This window comes from Apostichopus japonicus, chromosome 15 (assembly GCF_037975245.1).
Source record: "Apostichopus japonicus isolate 1M-3 chromosome 15, ASM3797524v1, whole genome shotgun sequence".
In the NCBI taxonomy this organism is placed as follows: domain Eukaryota; kingdom Metazoa; phylum Echinodermata; class Holothuroidea; order Aspidochirotida; family Stichopodidae; genus Apostichopus; species Apostichopus japonicus.
This window is the reverse complement of record NC_092575.1, coordinates 882,013-898,130: the sequence shown is the minus strand read 5'-3', so window position 1 is coordinate 898,130 and position 16,118 is coordinate 882,013.

The following is a 16,118-nucleotide window of genomic DNA, read 5'->3' as shown; positions in this document are numbered from 1 at the left end:
AGCTTTTGTACTATTTCTGTCGTAACCACCTGCTAATATTTACTATCGTACCACACCCTCTTTAGTGAAATAAATATGACCATCCAAAATCAACATATTGGCATTAAAATCATGGACCCTGGGGAACAGTTTTCTTTTCTTGTCTTTTCTCCTGCAAGGATTGGATAGTAAAGTACAATTGTCGTGGCTTTAGTGTTAAGCATTTAGGTTTTAAATTTCTTCTTTGGCGAGAGTTGCGCGTCCAAGTATCAGTGGGAAAAAAAGATTATGTAATTTGGTTGTAAGATGAAAATTTCCTTTGAAACGTACATTTAGGCATTAACTGTTTTAATTAGTTTTTGTCATGTTTTATAACACTAGGGAGGGGGTGTGAGAGCAGAGTGCCCACATCTCTCTTTCTAAAATATTTCTGGCACTGAAAATCAGTGACAGAACATAAATTTGCTCAAAATAAGGTATACATTAGAAACATTAAGCACGCGCGAAAAATCCTTCTACTTTTACCGATATTATTTGCGCCCCTCACCCATCACCCCTCACCCCTCACCCATCACCCCTCACTCATCACCCCTCACCCCTCACCCCTCACCCCTCACCCCTCACCCCTCACCCCTCACACCTCACACCTCACCCCTCACCCCTCATACTTATCTTTGAAATCCTGTGCACATTACTAAGCCTCGCATATAGTCTGTAAACGTTACATGCTGTGGCATAGGTCAACATCGTCAAATAGTACACGGAATGCTTTGAACACGCTGGTTAATGTCTCCTTTCTCTTATCTCTGTTAAAATATCTGTTTCTTGCTTTCTTTGTTTCTATATTTCTTTCTTTTTTTTGTAAGATATATGTTACATGGGTGTGTTCTTTTAAGTCTTCCATCTATAGGTAAAAAGAAAATATCAAAAGGAAACATTACGTCGTAACGTAACAAAGTCTTTAGGAAATATCACACCTGTTGTTAGCCTAAAGAAAAATGTGGAAATTTAATACATGAATATGAAGTTACGCGCATGTGTGGAGTTCAATAGGAACCTCTTCTCCATAACGTATAAATATCATACGACATTTACATTTCATAAACCAAGTGTATGGTATATTTGTTTAATTAATTTATTCCGCAGTGAACGTGGCTTGGTCTTATTCCTTACTAGTTCTATGAGAATTTGGGTATATTTTGAGTATTTAGTGAATTAATGGTAAAGAATAATTTGGATGTAAAGAAACGTCAAAATCGTGTCAATAATGAAGTGAACTCCTTATGATATATTGTAACCTCTACTGCACCTTTTTTTACTCAAAAGCAGTTTAAACAGACAATATATTCGTGATTACAATTTTTAATAACAGCCCAATTAAAACTGACTAAAATAATTTAAAAGGTGCTAAAAGATTCCCAAAAAAAGGTCTTTGGCAAGGCTTCCCAATCAATCACTTTCTCTCTTTATGACCAAACACATTAAAATTTGCCTCGAGTTGGTTTTTAAAATTATTAAAATGATTTTTTTTTTCAATAAAAAAATTGTCAACATTTTTCTTATGATTTTCAATCTTTCTCCATCAATTTGCCCGTCTCTATCATCGTGAACTGAAAGGTTTATGAATCATAACTGTCATATTCATATTTAAATATTACCATGACAACCATCACTGTTACTCCTTTTTCTTGTCTCAAAAAATACGTTTTGATAAATTTGTATAGTCAGCATAATACTTTGGCATGAAGATTTATTGTACCGCCCTCCCCTCGGGATGAATGCCACGATCAACCAGTATGATGAATACAGACTTACAAATGTATCCCACCACTTGTCCGGAAAGTAATGAATGATATTACAAAAATTGAACGAACATAAATCAAATTTGTCAACTGCAAAAAAAGACAAAAAAAGTTTAATAAACAGACCATTGCATATATTTCATGTATTGAAAGAAAGAAAGGGAGAAATTGAAAATGTAGATCTTTTAATATTTTACTCCGGATTATTTTTCTGTCATTTGCATTTCCCCATATATCTAATTGGTATAGGTGTATGCAAAATATCACATCACCAGGAGATGGTGAAACCACCTATCCCCGCAATTCCAAGGCGGGGGGGGGGGGGGGTGACCGAGTGTGGGCCTTACCCTTTTATTTCTTTTATCTTTTTGTTGCACTAAAGAAAAACCCCACAAACATATATATTTTTTCGAGACATTTAACACGGTTCGCTCTAGGACATTCCTGTCGCCGATATTTTCTCAGCTGTGTATGTCGGTATATATCGATACTTGTCGATACTGATCTTTGGATCCACCGCTGGTTACTATATTTAAAACGATGACTTTGGGCTTTACAGAAGGGCATCTGTCTATGACAAACATAAAATGGAAATAATTCTTTGCGAGTCTAAAACAAGAGACAAACCTTGAGTTCATTGGTCAGAGGACCGACCAATTGGATGTAATGGTACAGTACCTTTACTTCAGTTAATTCGCAATCATAAACAGAAACATTGATAAATGAAGACTAAATTTCAGGAAGGACATTTAGATGAAGAGATTAAGGTATTCGAGCTCTACTGTACCCACATACTACGTAAAATCAATGTTATTTCACATATTACATGGGCTATATAGATCCCGAGGAAGATTAACACATATGAAGAAGTATAAGCTATTTGAGAAATTTGCTTCTAAATAAAAGACAAAGGTTTCTCAAACTGACCTTTTAAGGTTGGTACTGAGAAGTGATATTTGTCTGTAGTATTGTTTCATTCTTTTGTCAATTAGCTTTTTCTTCTAAATCCTTTCGGAAATCAGCGGATTATTGAGCTGAAAATATTTGATTTTCTTTTTTGTTTTGAATCTGTCAGCAATATTCGCCGACAGGTCTTACATAGACACTGTAATATATACACAACGTGTTAATCAGTGCCTGAAACATGACGTGACAATTCCAATGGACATCCCTCGTTGGAACAAATAAATGATAAATTAGGAGTTACACTTTATACCACAACATAGTGATACAGCAAGGTAGTGTGTTACACTGTTTCATGGTATATCGATAGAAGTATCACAACACTGTTTTCGTGACAACATAGGTAGCTTGGGTGGTTAGAGTAGGAGAGGGGGGGGGGGTTGGTTGCAGAATGAGTTACAAGTTAACTCAAGCTGTGTTTTTATTCTCCCACCAATGTACCTGGTCAAGTAACACATTTCTAAAAAAAGAACGAAAGAACATCACAATATCAATATATGTTATACGTACAAATCTACCATATTTAGACTAGGTGACCTATTTATCGAGATAAATATCATCCATAATGATTTATTTCGATATTGGTCAACCGACTGGAAGGAGTAAAAAATAGTTGCCATGCAGATGGCGCCAAACACCCACTGGGTATTGCAATCTTTAATAGTATTGTAACCCTGTGCATGGCATATAATATAAACTATCGTATACGCGCGCAAGTGGGATTAAGTTATAGATCAACTGGTGGGAAAGGGAAATAATTATCACTGAACCAAAGGGCGTTCTTTTATTTGCTTGAATATAAAACTTGCGAATAAATTGTATCAGAAAATAATATAAAAAATAAAACCAATTATATCAGGAAAAGAAGGTTATAACAGATTATATATAACCTATTAATTTCTTGGTTGACGACTTTCAGGAAAGAAATCACGTTTATTGGACTTGATTTTAAAGTTGCATTGGGATTAAGGCTATCAGTTATATACTTCTTGCATGGTTGAACAAACGTTGTTAAAGTATTTTGTCCCTTAAAGTCTTTATAAGGGTAATAAAGTAGGCAAATGTTCAACGGACCGTGTAAAATATATCAGTGTATTACCTTAGTATAAGAATTTCTAAACAGTACATTCACTTATATTCCGTTGAGTTATTCTTGGTTAACGACGGATGAATTACTGCAGAATAACTCCAGAGCTATTATCCTCCGTGTTATAACCTATTTAAAGAAACATTCGGGGTTTGTTGTTTGTGTTTTTAATTCTATAGGAATCATACTCATAAAATTAATACGATCAATAACCGACGATTTATAAGAAAATAAGTTAAAAAATCAATTCTTTCAACTGCTATAAAAAAAAATTGGAGATATTCCGAACTAGATGAGAAATTAAAGCAGGAATAAATAAATAAAGGTAAATGTATCTTACTTCCTCCAAATTTTCTCCAAAATAACACAGTTCAAATGCGTATAGAAAGAATGTTGGGCAAATGTTGTTTATGTTTGATCTTTGCAGTCGTTGAAATGAGCTAACATGAAAAGATTCTGGGAGCATCCTCCCTAGAATATGTAAGTCTATATATAATGGTGCATTTTGAGGAATGTTTAGTGTATTAATTTGATCCGAAAAGTAGATCGAAACTGCTTTAAACTTCCTCTTAAATTCTAACCTGGTTGAAGTTGTCTCTGTTTTGCGAATTGTACAGCCTTTATAGGTGAACTCATGTTCTTATCTTACGTCATAATTATACAAAACAAATTCATTCAACACAGTTACGATACAAGACCTAAACAGGAATATATTCACATACACGGCACTTTATTGCAGACAGTTTATGGGGACTTGATGCTCATGTTCCCTCACCAACACCCACCCCCCCACGCAACCCCCACCCAACCCCCATGACCAGATTTTACCCTAACCAATCCCCCAACCCCCAACCCCCGACCCCATGCATAGTTTACCCTAACCAACACCCAACCCGTAACCCCAAATTTTACCCTACCCTTCCCAACTCCCAGCCCAACTCCCACCCCTTACCCTATCCAACCCCAACTCCCACCCCTTACCCCAGATTTTAACCTAACCAATACCCCGGCCCCAGTCTCTCAACCCCAACCCCCGAATCTTATTATATTCCTGAGTAATCAGCCATGGTTCTTGATGTATTTTGCTCACTTTCTTTGTAAATACCCAACGTAAACGAAGAAGGAGGGTACAGCCATTGGAGTGAATGATATTGTATAGTGTGTACGTGTCGCTTTATATTTAGGACGGGGTAAACCAAATTAGTCGTGGCTTTCTAAAGTTGAAATTGAATGCATGCACATCCAAGATGACTAATCAGTTTTTAAACCATTGATTTGCTCTTAAGCCAGAACAGAACAGTGGGTCACACGAAAGAAAAACTGCACTTTGCATTAAATGCCTAAACCATATTGATGGAAACTGTAGCAAATATAACACATGTTTACGTTAACTTACCAAAGTACAGACGACTTATCCATAATATTAACCGGTAATTGAAAGTAAACTCGGTATCAATAACCGTGAAATAATTGATAGGTTTATTTGCTGGCATATTATTCATTACTAAATCCTTCATTTTCAGAAAAAGCTTAAAATTCAATAAAGGGGTCTAAAGTTTAGAAATTTGATCTTCGCGAATTTCCTCGATTACAGATCTGCTGTGTCTAAATTTAAGCTATTTAATTGAAATAAGGTCAATGGAAATGCCAATGGCCTAGTTTATTGTAAAACCAACGTTAGTGGTTCTTACATGTTAGACGACATCTCTGTAATACTCTGCACAAAGACAGTCACATTTTATATTCCACACCGTGCACTGTAGCAGGGGTAGGAGCCGGGGGAACTGGGGGCACGTGCCCCCACTTTTTTCCAAACTAGCAAATGTGCCCTACTGGCAAATAAAATGTGCCCCTTTGATGAAGAACTGTCTTTTGGATATCTGCAGCCTTTCTTAATAATAATATTTTATTTTAATTATTTATTTTTAGTCTGTACATGCTAATTTTAAAATGGCATCCCATATCTTTTTGTAGCACGGTTTACAATAAACAATCTCAATCAATAGTATTGATAGCATACTAACACATCATACATACATATATATATATATATACATACATACATATATATATATATATATATATATATATATATATATATATATATATATTTATATATATATATATATATATATATATATATATATATATATATATATATATATATATGTGTGTATTTAAGTGATATGGCCGGTGTGTTTCGGTTAATAGCATATCGAGTGGTGGTTGTGGAATGAGAAAGTGCCCCTCTGATGGTGTTCCCTGCCAAACACTTTTTGGAAGCTTCCTACCCTCCTGCCACAGAGACCAATTATGATGTTTGAGTTTACTTTTACTGTTTGCGATAGGTGAGGTAAGGAGGTGAGGAAAAGCTGGCCATCACAAAAACGTTTCCATCACACAGACAAATGGTGATGGTTGGGTTTCATTCTACTGGTTTTGAGGGGTGGGGTAAGGAGGTGGGGTAAGGAGGGGGGGGTAAGGATGCGTGGAAAAGATGTTCACCACAATCATCTCCATCACATAGACCAATGACCATGTTTGGACTGTCCTCTCTTGGTTTGTGGAGTTTGCAGAGGATGATTTGCTCAGCATCCCTGTAATGTGTAGGCCAAACAAGATGGTTAGGTTTGCTTGTATTGGCTGTGGGAGTGGAGGGGAGTGATTGAGGGGATGAGAGTTAGGAAATGGCTCTATTTTAAACTTTATAGAGTTATTACAGATCATTACAACATGCGATAGCTACTTGATTGCCCTAGTAACTGGAGTGTAGTCAAATATGGTTTAGATCCAAGTTATCTTCTTTGCATAGTACATATCACTCTTTAGCTCCGTATATGTACATGTATATTCCTAGTTGCTATATGTACACTATATGCCAGGAGTGGCTCGCCCCTCGTGCGAGGGTTACAGACGTATTCATTTGCCAATAGTCTCCGATATAGAAGACGGTTATTATGTATCCTAATCCAGTCCGTAATTTCAGAATAAAAAATAAACACATTTAATGGTTTACTGTCTCATAGAGGAAACACCGAGCGCATATTAACGCCCAAGAATAATAAAGCAAAAAGTGTGACGAAATGCTTAATCTATAAACATCCCGTGCGTATCATTGGGTTCACTGCAGCATGGTGGATAATAATGGACGCTATTAACCATAGTACTGGTATACCTAACAAGGCATGAAATCTAATCCGAACAAAATTAACTTTAGCACGGCTAAGGCTTTATACTTCAAGGTCTAAAGTGTGTTATAGACAGAAAATTACACTTGCTATACTATGCTATATTGAGAGATACTCATAATTAGCACATGTTATACTTTGCTATATAGGAGGTATACAGATAATGAGCTCTTGCTATACTATGCTATATTAGGAGGTACTGATAACGAGCACATGCGATACTATGCTATATATACTTGGACGTACTGATTATAAGCACTTGCTATATTATGCTATATCGGGAGGTACTGATAATGAGCACTTGCAATAGGCTACTATGCTATATTAGGAGGTACTGATAATGAGCACTTGCTATACTATGCTATATTGGGAGGTACTGATTATTAACACAGGTTATAATATACTATATTGGGAGGTACTGATTATGAGCATATGCTATACTATGCTATATTGGGAAGTACTGATTATGAACACATGTTATACTAAGCTATATTGGGAGGTTCTGATTATGAGCATATGCTATATTGGGAGGTACTGATAATGAGCACATGCTATTCTATGCTATATATGGAGGTACTGATTATGACCACTTGTTATAGTATGCTACATTGGGAAGTACTGGTAATGAGCAATTGTTATATATGCATGCTTTAGTCGGATTTTGAATATTTCTTATATAGCATGCAAGAAGGAGAGATACTGATAATGAGTACATGCTATGCTATACTATATGGCGAGGTATTGATTATAAGTACTAACTATAGCATGCTATGTTGGGAGGTACTAATAAGTGCGCATTTGACATTTCAGTCTGTGATAGCAATTCCCTATATACAAATACACAGTTGAAACCTTAATGTTACGCTCATTGCACAATTTGTTTAATATACATTCAAATGTTGGATATTCAGTTTAGCATAAGCTCGTCTTTCACTCTTAAAATAGACCTGTTCTTTCTGTAGATGTTCGAAGTTGTTGCATTCCAGGCATCTATTGCAGTTACTTCCATTGGTGTAAATATATGTTTAGCTATTTGCAACTTTCTAACGTCAATCAGATTCAAGTATTCATAATGTTTCCTCTTTGGTGGGGTCCCAGAGTCAATCGATCTCAAAGACTGAAAAACTTTCAAACAAAGGAATGAATGATGGAAAAAGAAACAAATCATTTCCATTCATCCCTTTTGCCATAATTTGAAACTTCAAACTTGATTCCTTCCCAAATGGCTGTTCAATCTCATTTTTTCCGGTTTTCTTCGTAAATTCTGGCAGATCGACGTTAAATATGTTTATATGAATTACCATAACAAGAATATTTTGTAAATATCCAATTCCAATCTATATATTCCGTACATACTATATACATGAAGCTCAGTTTATGATCATAGTGCTTAAATATTGGTAATGCTATAGTCTAACAGGATATATACACAAGCGTACACCAACGAACACACACATTTGAAGGGGGTGTGGGGGGGGGGGGTTTCCTTCAATACCCCATTCAAAGTAGGAAATAATGTGGTTGTAATTCATCAAATATATTATATTTGGCCACATCTGTAGGCGATGCGGGCTAGTCTGTAAGCCTTCCTTCCGAAATCAATTTGCACTTCTTCCTCTTCTTGCAATAGCTCTCTGGTTTGGGTTACCGAGAGATGAAATGACGTAGTCATATTTATTTAAAAGCAACTGGTCTCATTTTAAGGATTTATGAAGTTCAGTGCGTTGACCCGGATCTCAGTTCGACATAGCTTCATGTGAACTGCAACCACCATGTCTGGAACGGGGTACATAATACATCTTTCGAGTTCTTACTACGTTGAAAAGACGGGTTTACTTACCGACTTGGTGGTCAAACATTTACGTACTAACATACATCAGGACGGTTAGGATTAGACTACTATGTAAGAAAATACATCCAAGATAAACCCTGGTCCACCCTCAACCCAATCCATTAACACCGAGACTATATCAATGTGATCATGACGGTGATATATATATATATATATATATATATATATATATATATATATATATATATATATATTTGTATATGACGTTTTGTAATGATCCATTGTCGACCATTTAATTTATATTTGCAATATTTCCATAGACATATTAGAGTGACACATGATCTTAATACTCGCTTATTGTAAGTTTGGTGCACAAGTTACCAAATAGCTATTTTCACGTCATTCATTGCAATTGAATTACAATGAGAGTTTCCTGTATTAGACTTCTCGCCTAATGTCAATATGAATACAGGATTATGTTGTCATCACGGAAACAATGCAAGCAACCACCATAGATACCGATCGAAGTAAGTAATGCTAGACGGAAAGGAAACTATATTTTTGCATGGGCTTCTTGTATTCAGGAACAGTGTGGCGACAGCTGCTAACATATAACATGAAGTGTAATCTCTAAGCTGATCACTATCACCCATAGGCACTGTTAATTACATACTAACTCGTATACGTACAGACAGTCAGTCAAAACTCTACTTTTTACAGTAAGAGATGGACATTGTCAGTCCATCGCTATGAAAACAATTGGTTTCGTATTTTGACTTCTGCTTGTACCATTGCTTTGTTGTATAGGTTTTCACGATGGCAATTAAAATATTCCTATCTAATGTACTAATACCTCCCTTACACTTTATTTTTTTATTTTTGATGAATAGCTCGCTAAGACCGTAAGTCTTTTACCTTATACCGTCTCGTATGATGATTGTGCTTTGCTTAAGAACGGAAGTTATGTAGTGACCTGTGAGTCAGTGAGTCAAGTTCAAATCAAAACAATTCGTTGTAATCATTGCGGTAAAGTTATGACCATAAAATCCGGTATAATATTTACCTATCCTTGGAGGGACTTTTTGTGTTTATGAGGGAAAAAGGAGTTCATCAACCATGTTTGTCGGGCAGGCAAAGCTAGCAGCCAACTAGACCTACGGTTGCCAAGGGATTCATTGAGCTTTGATAAATTCCAATCACGTATTTTCCTTACCGTAACTTGTATATATAAAAATAGAATGAAAAAAGTGAATAGAAACAATGTTTTTGGAATTTCTCTCTTCAATCAATTATGTTGAATAATATTTCCTTGTACTTTAGAAGTTATTTAGGTATGTTTCAGTGTAAGGGTGTCTTTGTCAAACAACCTTTGAATTTTTACATTAATACAAATTTCATACAAATTTCGAGTTATGTAAAAGAATAAACAAAACAATAGATTAGCCGTCCAGTATAGTTGGATATAAAATAGCTACTTTCAAAAAAGACTCCATCACAATTACAACATCACCTATAAAATAGCTTTGGGCGTATATGTTATAGGTCAGACAACCACTAACGTTCGTATAATGATTTGATAGCTAAATTCGTATAGTAATAAACGTAGAGTAATGTATAGTAATATTGGTATAGTATAATGTATAGTAATATTGGTATAGTTTTGCATCGTAATATTCGTATAGTAATGTATAGTAATATTGGTATAGTAATGTATAGTAATATTGGTATAGTATAATGTATAGTAATATTCGTATAGTAATGTATAGTAATATTGGTATAGTATAATGTATAGTAATATTGGTATAGTTTTGCATCGTAATATTGGTATAGTAATGTATAGTAATATTCGTATAGCTTTGCATAGTAATATTCGTATAGTAATGTAGAGTAATATACGTATAGCAACGTACAGTAATATTGGTATAGTAATGTATAGTTATATTCGTATAGTAATGTATAGTAATATTGGTATAGTATAATGTATAGTAATATTGGTATAGTATAATGTATAGTAATATTCGTATAGTAATGTATAGTAATATTGGTATAGTATAATGTATAGTAATATTGGTATAGTTTTGCATCGTAATATTGGTATAGTAATGTATAGTAATATTCGTATAGCTTTGCATAGTAATATTCGTATAGTAATGTATAGTAATATTCGTATAGCTTTGCATAGTAATATTCGTATAGTAATGTAGAGTAATATACGTATAGCAACGTACAGTAATATTGGTATAGTAATGTATAGTAATATTGGTATAGTAATGTACAGTAATATTCGTATAGTTTTGTATAGTAAAATTCGTATAGCAATGTATAGTAATATTCGTATAGTAATTGTCGTATAGTAATGTATAGTAATATTTGTATAGCTAAGTGGTACAAAGGTATGCTGTAGATAAATACAGTTATTTCTATACATATGTTTGCTTTCCAAACAGTTTAAACTCTTGTCCTATACAGCGAGTGAGCAAAATGCACTTTGGGCATCCGTAGTTGTTTCTCATTTTTTTTTTTTTCGAGAAGCGTGGGAGAGCCGTTTAGCATTTGACATTTAGCGGATATGAAAATCTGTTACCCAAATTACGCGGTCTCATCAACAAATGTTTGATATTAGGTACTTTATTAAAGTACAGCGCTACCTCGTTATGAAATTACAGTATACTTTCCGTCGTGAATTTGAGCTTGGAACGAAGGCATAGTTGATATATCTTTTGGATAAACTGACGGTATTATATATTGATAATTTACGCGATCTTTAAGTTGATGTATATGGAGGGATTCGAATACATTTCCAGAAGTCGGGTACATAATTATTTTCGGTTTCAACTTAAGAAATCTCTTAAATGAACCTTGATGTCAAGCCGTAGAAATCACACTTTGTGTTTTCGGCTTAATCGGAAAGGAAAGCCAATCCCTGTCGCATTGAAATCCAAAGGATATATGGATCAAGATACGGCTGCAGGAATATTATCTAAAACTGATGATAATGGAAACAATTGAAATTTGAGCAGTGCGTAATAAACTTCATCTGTGTGATGTGAGGATGCAAGTATCACGTAACGATATTTTCGGAGCAGTTCATGAATGGATACATGGAAATATTTTCCATTTCTCTAAAATTTAAAGTTTGAAATGACTCAGCTCTCCCATTAACAAGTTTTGTAACTTTCCCGCCCCCCCCCCCCCCCTCCCTGAAGAGCAAAGGGATAACTGCAGTAGGCAACTTTTACTTTAACTGGATTTATACTTCCACTAAGAAGAGCAATATCAACATACCAAATCATTTTCAAATAGAAATAAATTTCTTTCTTAAGCTAAATTGACTTGATCGAGTTTAATTTAACGCTTTGTCTTCAGAGAAGCAACACGCGACGGAAAATATATCACGATTTTGGAAGTATTTATTTTGGGAGAAATTTATTGAATTAATTGAATTATAATGCGGTGCTAATGATGAATACGCGGTCTTAAACATTCCGATACTTTTCATGAAACTTTTAAAATATTGGATATAACCGAGATACAAAGGAGGCAACCATATGACATGGCATTACAAACATTTATTGTAAACATTAAAATATTTCTTCTCAAACTCTTAGTTTTCAATTTGTGCTTTCTCTTTATTATTGATATTACTTTAAAACTGAGACGAACCGAGATTCAGGACCTCGAGCAAAATCGTCGAGATCAACAACAAAGATTTGATATAAAAGTAAGCGATGAATCGTTCGCCGTAAACCGCGCTGACAGTTTACTGTCAACCAACTTCTCTTCCTCAAACAGAAAACATTTCATTTTCATCGGTTATCGAAACTTTTGGCCGTTTTACCCTCCTTTCGAGTGTTCTTGCCAAGATCATTCGATTTCTGTAGAAGCTTTGGAATTTGATGACGATTTTCAGAACACAACGATCGCCGATTGCCTTATCTTCGTCTTGTCGTACAGGGGGCGGATAACCAAAGCAGGATGGCAGAAACTCAGAGAAAATCGAGGCCCTCGACAAAAGTGGATATTTGCTTCACGTGAGAGTGCCTTAACAACACACGAGCATTTATCTCCACCTAAGAAATTTAGAGCTAACACTTATCATTTATCTTTCACATACCACTCTACGTCAGATTTCTATGTTCCTTATGGAAACTATGTTCCTCGGATTGATTCAGTCCTGGATTTTAACAATACTATTTCACGAATAAGGACAAAGAAAACAAACCTTATATCTTGGATGAGTAGCAGTTGTGGGGTTTCTATCAAAAAGTGGAAAAGAGTCGAATTTGCCAAATTATTATCGGAGGCTATGCCTTTACATAGATACGGTACCTGTGGAAACATGACTTGTGATAAGCATTCACGAACTTGTAAAGAAAAATTATTAACATACAAATTTTCCTTAATTTTGGAAAACAGCTGTTGTTCTGAATATATAACCGAGAAATTTTGGAATTCTTTCCTCTTCGAACAAGTACCCGTTGTTTTCGGTGCTACAATGAAAGACTATCTGAGAATCTCCCCACCATACTCTTTTATACATATGGAAAATTTCTCGAATGTTGACGACTTGGTTGAATATCTGTATAAATTAGACAACGACGATTCTCTGTATGAAAAGTATCACGAATGGAGACAATTTGGAGAAATCAATGTTGCTAAATTACCACGTGACTTTGTCTCTTCTTGTCATTCACTATGTCGGATCAGTAATAAGTTAGAATCTCTTGAAGAAACAAATGATACGTCATTTCATTTTGACCCATATGGCGCCTCTTGGTATGGGTCATGTAGAAATTGTGACAGAATTGCACAAAAGTTGCTGCATAATTAATAAAGGGATTTCCCCGGTTGTTTCTATTTCTTAAACATAAATCAACAAATTTTAATTTTGCTTGTAGAAAATTGCAATATTTCATTGGTTTTAGAGGTGTATGTGAAAGGTTGATGCATAGAAGTTTCTAAAAGCTGTGTACATGTTACATCAGATATCCTACACATTCTGACAAGCAGTGCCTGACTATTTCTTCGATGCGTTTTTTAGGCTTTTTATTAAACAGAGCCGGTATCAATATACGGCTCTGATTTTAAAAATGTGAGGGCGCCAGTAGAAATAAAAAGTTGTTAGTGATGGCGCTGTCCACTGTGAAACAGTTCGTTCGAAAGCCACATGAAGCAGCGGTGTGTGTTCTTGACCAATTCGTGTGTTGAATTTAATTGTGTCTTTGTTCCTAAATACAATTTCATCGCCGTTTGTAAACGCTTAGGTGAAGACATTTTCCCTTATTTAATTGTATTCATTGTTTCTTGTAATGTCATTGCAATATTAAAGTGAATTGTGAATATTTGAAACCACCAAAGAAGAGTTAGGAAATGGACAAATTGTTTCAAAGCTCTTGCAGATGCTGTCAAGAAAATAACTACTGGTCTGGCTTTGAAACATTTTTTTAGGGAATGACATATACATGAAATATTTACAAATTACTATTTTTATAAAAGAAAGCAATTCGTTACATATCACATGCTCACCATTTCGATGATACTACTAAGTTGATTCCTCCTAGTCTAAATTTACTCAAGCTGGTTGATCTCATACAAATCAACATAACTACCTTTGCGCATCGCATTATTCATAATATACTCCCAGCAAATTCAAAATTTACTTTACCTACAATTACAAAATGTACATTTATAACACTAGGTCAGCTGATAACCTTTACACTTCACGTTTTAGAACTAATACTGCCAAACATTGTTTGAGAATTCGCTCAAATGCTCTCTGGAACCTATTGCCACATGACATTGACATAGCACTGTTTCATCTTTCAGAAAAGAAATTAATAAATAGATATTTGAGATTACCGACTATTAACACATGTCCCTATTTAGTATTGCTTTGTTATTTATTGTATTGCTTTGTTATTAGTAACTATATTTTTTGTCCATATGTATTTAGTTTAACTGTGTTATACGGGATTAGCCTACTAGATAAACCTACAAAGGTTTTTAGGTCACTTCCTTGTGCAATCTACGTCATCAAATACTAATTAATCTATAATTGTTCCAAATAAAAACGTTGTGATAAATCAAATAAATAAAAACGGAATGAAAAATAAGTATACTTAATATAAAGGAAGTCAGAATTGTATTACAATTAAAGTTACATAATTCCTTGCAGAATTCGTGGTTTCATGTCGTTGTAATAAAGCGATAACTATTAAGAAAAAAAACCTTTACACACTGTCAACACATTAAAGACTTCAGTATAAGGTGGCACGTAAACCTTCAAAACATTAGCAAGAAAAGACTGCATGTGGATGTAACACCTTCACATCATTTATTCTCACAGCCTCAACGTCCAAGAAGAGGACTATAAAACCCACTTGTTTCCGCAACCCGCCGATCCATTACCCCCTTCCCTATCTCTTCCACCCAACCCCCTTTTCTCATCATCCTGTCCATCTACTTACATCTTGTCTTCTTATTTCCTGGCACTCATTGACACCGTTTTCTGACTCTCTCCATCTCGGTTACTTTTCTCAGTGCAGTCTCCAGCATTCATCGTCTGGCTATACCCTTTATTCTCACTGTCTTTTGTCATGCATTCCTTCTATTCACATACATACATTCATTCATTCATTCATTCATTCATTCATTCATTCATTCATTCAATTGTTCAACTAAACAGATGGTCCCATCGGTTACATCTGTATGTTCCGACGTCTCTATGTTCCGACGTCTCTATGTTCCGACATCTCTATGTTCCGACGTCTCTATGTTCCGACAATTTGTTTTGGACTCTTAATTTTTTTTTACCCAAATTTTTTCGGACTCAATTTTTTTGGGACCAAACTGTTGACCAACATGTTTTCGGACCAACTTTTCTCGGAGCAAAATTATTTTAGACCAATATATTTTTATGACCAAATTTTTTTTTTGGACAAATTTTTTGACACCAACATGTTTTCGGACCAACTTTTTTCGGACCAAAATTTTTTTGACCACTGATTTTGGTCCCAAAAAATTTGAGTACAAACAATTAAATTTCGGGTCAAAAGCAATTTTCGGTCACAAGCACTTTTTGGGTCATAACAAACTTTGGGCCCTTTTTTTCCTGAAAAAAATTTGGTGCGTCCAAAAAATTGTGTCCCCCAAAAAGGTAGGTCAGAAAAAATGTTGGTCCAAAAATATTAAGTCCCCCCGAAAAAAATTGGGTCCCAAAAAATGTGGGTCCCAAAAAATTAAGTCCCCCCAAACAATTTGGTCCGAAAAAATTTGGGTCAAAATAATTTAGAGTCCAAACAATTTGG